This window comes from Vicia villosa, linkage group LG6 (assembly GCF_029867415.1).
Source record: "Vicia villosa cultivar HV-30 ecotype Madison, WI linkage group LG6, Vvil1.0, whole genome shotgun sequence".
Classification (NCBI taxonomy): domain Eukaryota; kingdom Viridiplantae; phylum Streptophyta; class Magnoliopsida; order Fabales; family Fabaceae; genus Vicia; species Vicia villosa.
Genome location: NC_081185.1, coordinates 109,998,715 through 110,005,408, shown reverse-complemented (window position 1 = coordinate 110,005,408; position 6,694 = coordinate 109,998,715). Strand labels below are relative to the sequence as shown.

At 30.5% G+C, this 6,694-nt stretch overlaps 1 long non-coding RNA gene across 2 annotated transcripts; it reads left to right on the top strand.

Annotated features, from left to right (window-relative positions):
• Positions 1-2,856: 2,856 nt before the first annotated feature.
• On the top strand, positions 2,857-6,323 carry LOC131609572 (uncharacterized). Of its 2 annotated transcripts, none has more exons than XR_009286256.1 (3): positions 2,857-3,033; positions 3,140-3,238; positions 3,523-6,323. It is a non-coding gene; the product is annotated as an uncharacterized LOC131609572 (long non-coding RNA). The 2 variants fall into 2 exon arrangements; XR_009286255.1 differs by having other exon boundaries at positions 3,124-3,238.
• Positions 6,324-6,694: the final 371 nt, after the last annotated feature.

The following is a 6,694-nucleotide window of genomic DNA, read 5'->3' as shown; positions in this document are numbered from 1 at the left end:
TAAAAAATAAATATTATTAACACCTTCTATAAATGACATTCAAATAATTGGTATAAATATCGAATCAGGGAAGGGGCTATTTGGGCATCCATCAAAACTTGCTTACTCTCTAGTCTGTGTTTTTAACTCATGTTTATTTTCCCAATCGAAGGAAGATTTTGAACTCCTATTGAGAGAGGGGACTACTAGTGAAGGCATGGATATTCATGAAATCAAAGTGAGTTTTTTCTTTAAATAAAGTTGTTTTTGCACTAAATATTTTCAAATAATTACTAGGTCTACTTAAATATAAGTGATCTTGGTTTTTGGCTATGGTTGGCTGGAGTGTGGGTTTAATTTTTTTTTTAAAATTAAATATTGAAATATAAAATTATTAATGGTATTGCTTTTAGTTTAATGCTCAATTTTTTTTCATTAAGTCGATCCTCAATTTCATCCACCTATTGTGCTTTATCTTTAGTACATTTGACAAATAAGAGAGAGTATTACTTGACGTCCTTTTAGTTAAAAATATCTTCTAGAGCTTTTAGTTAGATCCAAGCATCAACTTATTAAATTGATAGTGATTCCAACTCTAAGATTATTTTTTATGATTGATATAAATTACCTCTAGAAGATATTATATGGTGATAGCATGATGTATGTTGAGCCTATACTAAATTTAAAATAAATTATATAATATTTTGATTAACTTTAAAATATTAAACATGACTAAATATTTTTTGTAATGAACATAATTATAATTATCGTGTTTATTTACAAAATCCACATAACATGAGTAGGGTCAAGATTATTTATGTTATCATTACTTATTTTAAAAAACAAATTCAATTTATAAGGTTCTAGAAAACTAAATACATTATTTTTAATATAATATTTTTATTACTTAAAATACTATTTCCATTTCAAGTAAATTTTCTTATTATTCCATTATTTCCATTTCTCATTCTTCATTCTACACACCAATCTCACTTACCCAACGATTTACACATTAAATCTAGTCATTTACACGTGTAAAATTTATCTTAACCTTCAACTCTCCAAACTAACAACAACCACATGATTTAAACTATCTAACGTCTCACATTAGTGCTACTAGAATTTTCTCATCTTTCTTTCCCTTTATATTACTAGAATTTTCTCATCTTTCTTTCCCTTTATATTACGTGTTTTTATTTGTTGTGAACATGACAAGGTTGAATTCAAATCAAAACTTTATATTATGTATTTATCATTCCGTACACATGTTTTGCACTTTTGGTTCGTGCTCTCCTCTTGTCAATTTCGTGCTTTTTCTTCTTCTTATATTTTGAGGATCGATCGCTTTCACTTTTGATTTATCTTTTTCTTTATCATATTTATTGTACAATATTTTAGAATTAGATTTTTAGATTAGATCCATGTTTTGATATTGTTTTTACTTCGATTTACTTACACACACGATGATCTAATTCTATTATCTAATGAATGATATTTTGTTTTGAATTTGTTGCAGAATTCGTTAGCTATGAAAAATTCATACCCAACTGTTAGTCACGATCAAGAAGTCCATGGAAAAGGTGTTTTGATCATCCTTCAAAACATAAAAATATATCATTTCTATGTCGTTTATGGCTATTTTGGTGATTGTTTTACTCCAACTCCACCATCAAGTTACTCCTCAGTCCTTGCTCCTAGACTTGCTTGAAATCATAATCATATGAACAATCACAATAACAATCACCATAATAGTCATAAATAGCATAGAAATGATCTTTTGCTTTCTATGATATAGCAGCAAATGGTAGTGGCAGTTAGAGTGAAAAACGTATGAAACAATGTATGAAAATTTTGAGCTTGTTTTATTTCTTCTTGCTTTGCGGCTTAGATCTATCATTTAGTTTGTGATGCATTTGTAGTTGATATAATTGTTTATCATTCAAAGTTTTCATTTTATTAATCTACCTGTCATTGTTATTTTTGTTTTCATGCGATTTTTTCGATTTTCAGAAAAAATACTCATGTTTTTAGATTTATCGGATTGTGCGTTGTGAATTTTTTTTAATGATGACAAATTGATTTTCAATTTAAATACTTAGAATGATAACGATTTAAAGTTTTGTACTCAATTTGAGCCCAGCTGTTTGGATTTGGATAGTTGCTTGGGAATTTTTTATATATTAGGTACTTCCTCTCATTCTTTTGTTGCCAGTGTTGTTCTTGAACATATTTTGGAGCTTTCATTTATTATATGTTTCGGTTTTTGTAGTGATGGCAAGTCCGGGTTCACAAGCCTCAAGCAGTTGGGTATTAAGAAAAAGCGAGCGGGTGCGGTGTGGATAGCCGTCTGTTGGTGTTTGTGGAATTCTAGGAATAACATAATCTTCAATGAAGGTAAGGCAAATTTAAGGGAGTTGGTGTTTAAAATCAAACTCTTCTCTTGGAAATGGCTAGTCATAGGGGAGAAGAAGAGGGTTTTGTGCAATTTTTACGAGTGGTGTCAAAACCAGGTAGATAACATTAGAAATTTGTAATACTGTTGTGTATTTATGTCCTTTTTTGTATTTTGGGTTAGAGTACCCCTAATGCTCTTTCTATATTACAGTTGCTTTTCAAAAAAAAAAATCATTAATTATCAAATCAATATTAAGCAGGTAGTGTATAATAAGTCTGTTTTGTCCTTGAAATTAGATTAAATTAAAATTTTAATCAGAGTGTAATTATCAAATACTTTATTTTTATTAATTTATAAAGATATTTATACGAAATCTCCACATGTCAACTCTAGAAAGAGTGGGCCCAAAATTTGTTGAGTCCAATGAAGCAAGGCCCAAACACAATAGTTTTGATGGTCGATTATAAATTGATTTCTCTAGTAATCTTAGTTGTAAAAACCTCTATACATTTTAGGTCTTAATATTTGAAAACTTCCGCTGCTGCTGATATTTCTTGGGTGGTCGATCCGTTTACTTAGGCATCAGTTCCACTTTCATTTATATAACAGTGATACTATTCCGCAGTTTTCTGCTATCACTGACTTCGGTTCTCCAATCGGTACTACTTCTGTTCTATTCTATTATCTCATGATCCTTATTTATATCTTAATCGCATTTCATTTCATTTCTGAGTTACTTATATATACAGTGCCTTGATTCGTCAGATCTGAATCTTCCAGATCAATCTCCTTCTCTGAGTAGATCCGCGATGGTGTAATTCAGTGATGAAAGGAAGATAGATACAGTAAACTCTCAATCTCAAGGTAACATTTTGTTGATTCGTGAATTTAATTTGGATAATGATTTTCCACAATAAATACTATTGTTTGAATTAATTGATCAAATCTATTGTTTATATTGGATCTATTGCCGTTGAACTGTTTCTTAAAACCCTAACTAAATGAAAGAAAACATTAATTAGTTGTTATTATGGTTAATGATTATGATTTTGTGTTTGATGGGTTGTATAGTCTGCTTGTTAAAAATTGTTATTTTATAGAGTTTTGTTTCAATGAAAGTTCTCATGATAGTCTTTTTTTCATTGCAGATTGAGCTTACAAGAACTGCTCACATAAGTGATGAATATGGAATAAATAAAATGGGTGATTCATGATATCCAAACTCATCATAGCATGAGGAAGGTAAGACCTATTAAAATAAATAGGATGCATTGCTAGTGATTTTATGTGTATTTGAAAAATCCCATATTTCTAACAATATGCTAAACAAAACAATATGCATTTGAAATCAAAGATTTCATATATTTGCTACCATATAAAGTAATTCTCTACCTGTTCTCCTTATTATTTGGAGGTATTATCATTCGTAAATCATGTCAAAGAACTCCCATGTCTATAAATTGTGAAAATATGTTTGTTAATGATATTATAAATCCTAAATCCTAATGAATTAAAGATGACTACAAATACTTTTTCATGTGAATTGAGTAGAGTTTCCCTTACGAATTTGGTATCGTATCAAATTCAATTATTGTAGAAAATATAAAATTCGATCACTTCGCATACAGAACACTTTACCTCCATTTATGGTGCATAGTGATGAGACCTTCCCACAATTAGTATAATGATAGGCTTCATAATTATCGAAAGCAGGTTGACCAAAGATTTCACATTATCATGACAAATGAAGTTAAAGGACACCACATTAACTTCTCAAATTGAATATTGACTTGATACAAAATGAAATCATTGGTCAACCTTCTACTGATTTGTCATATAAATTATGGAATAGTTTTTTTTCACTATGCACATTGTATGAAGGTGGGGAGTTTTGATTACAAGTAGATTGAATTGTCTGTTTTGAACAATAATTGATTGTAATATGTATATCTGAATAATAAGGAATATTTTGACCCATTCGCATTGATTGATTGTAATATGTATGTGCGAATTAATAATAACTCATCAAGATTTAGGCTTTTATGATATCATTGATAAATATATTTTTACTAGATTTATCATTCCTTTTGACATGAGACTTGTCAATATTAATACCCTCAAATTTAATAATGAGAAGATGTAGAGCATTACTTCAAATGGTAGAAAACTTATAAATTCTTCAATTTCAATTGCAAGTTGTATTTTGTTTCTTTAGCCATCAATCTTCCACTAAGAAGATATGGAGCATTCCTTTGGTGATCATGGAATTTGATTGGGGTTTGTGGGGTGTGAACTTGGAATTTTTTATAAAAAGATCAATGTTGAATCTAAGATATACATCATCTACAATTAAAGAATCATCGATCTATTTTGTGAAATTAACTCCGTTGATAAAAAAATTCTCATATCTATTAATTCCCATTATGGATTATTCTCATAAATTTTTTTCAACATAAATGTATTATTTGAGATTGTTACACAGTCCATAAGTTTATGGAGTGGTGAATATGTTATTAAGATGTATGGCCAACAAGTTTGCAAGGCTTCCGGGAACTTCCTTTTCTCCTATACAGCAGCTGTGGAAAGCTATTTGGCGTGCTCCGGTCCTTCCAAGAGTGCGGAATTTTTTGTGGAGATTAGCCAAGAATATTCTCACCACAAAGGACAACTTGTTGAAGAAAGGCATTGGCCTTGATGTTTCGTGCTCCATGTGTTCTTCTTCTACTGAATCCGCTCACCATCTTTTCTTGGAATGCCCTTTTGCTAAACAGGTCCTCTTCTCCTCTATCTTGAGTTATCGTTTTCCCCCTGATATTGATATCTCTGTTTGGATGCTGGAATTTTTGAGTTGTGGGGAAGTTTTGAGCATTCAACTTCTATGTGTTTCTCTCCACAAAATTTGGTGTGCCCGTAATTTTATGTTGTACCAAAATATGTTTTGGGTGGAAAACACAGCCGGTGAGACTTCTTTGGCGTTCAATGTGACCTTGATCCAAGTTGATGCCGGAGTTTTCTAGGAGGGGTCCGCTTCTCATTTGGTTGCGTGTTCAGGAACCAGAAGGCGGGTATTATCATGGCTGCCAGCAAAAAGAATTCTATCACGGTGGCCCCTGATTTAGCGGAACTGCTGGCTATTCGTTGGTGCCTAAGTATTGCTTCTGCCGTGAGTATTGAGCGCATTCTGATCCAATCGGATGCTAAGTATGTGGTTGATGTTATAAATTCTGTAGTGCTAGATGCGGTTCTCGAACCTATTGCAGCTGATTGTCGGTGGCTTCTCAGTAAATTTAAACTTGGTTCTATTATGTTTTTACATAGGAAGTTTACTTTAGATGCTTACAATCTTGTGGTGCTTGGTCATTTGTATGGTTCCAAAACTTGGATTGGGGGCTTCCCTCCGTGGATCCCAATGTTGTAATTCCCCCTATTTCATCTTAATGAACTCCCTATCTTACCATAAAAATAAAAATAAATAAATGATATTAAGATGTAATAAATTTGAATATTTGTTAATTGGTATGTATAGCTGACATGTAATTTGTTTAGCGTTCAAATATACAACACTGTTGACATTTTGCGTCGTCTTAATTTAGACTTTAATAGATGAAAAGAAAACTAGTATAAGGAGTTATTGTGAAGAACATAGACAAATTTATATTTGATGGTTTGTATTATTAGATTCTTTAACAATGTATTTCTTTCTATGTTGTTGGTGTTTTGTTTTATGATTTTTTTTTTTTTAGGATTTGATGCAATACAGGGGAAGGATTGTGGTGCTACCCTTGTTTGTAGATCAAATTTTTAAGTAACTGAGTTAAATATGATGCATTATTATATTAGTATGTTAACAACAAATGATTTAATTTATGTTCAATATCTTATAAAACTACATTATCAAATTTGTATTATTTACATATATCAGTATTTTAGAAAATATATTATGATGATCCATTCTAAAAACGCTTATATATATGATAAAAATATAAGACAATTGACATTGTTGATAAAAATATATTATGATGATCACATGAATACTATAACATTTTAGTCTAAATATGATGGTCAAAATTGAATTGCAATGACATTTTTTACCGATCAAATAGAGGGCTATGACATAACAATCAAAAGACCTTTAGAGGACATGAAATTTTATAGAAAAATGCTGCTTTGACACTATTTTCTAATTTTTCTACGTGTAATAAATTGGTGTCAACCTAGTAGTGCTCAATTTTATTATATTGATCAGTTCATGAAGACATTTTCTATGTTCAATTTAGTCTTTTTGGATAGTTTATGCTTGGTCAAAAATCTCTAAAAATT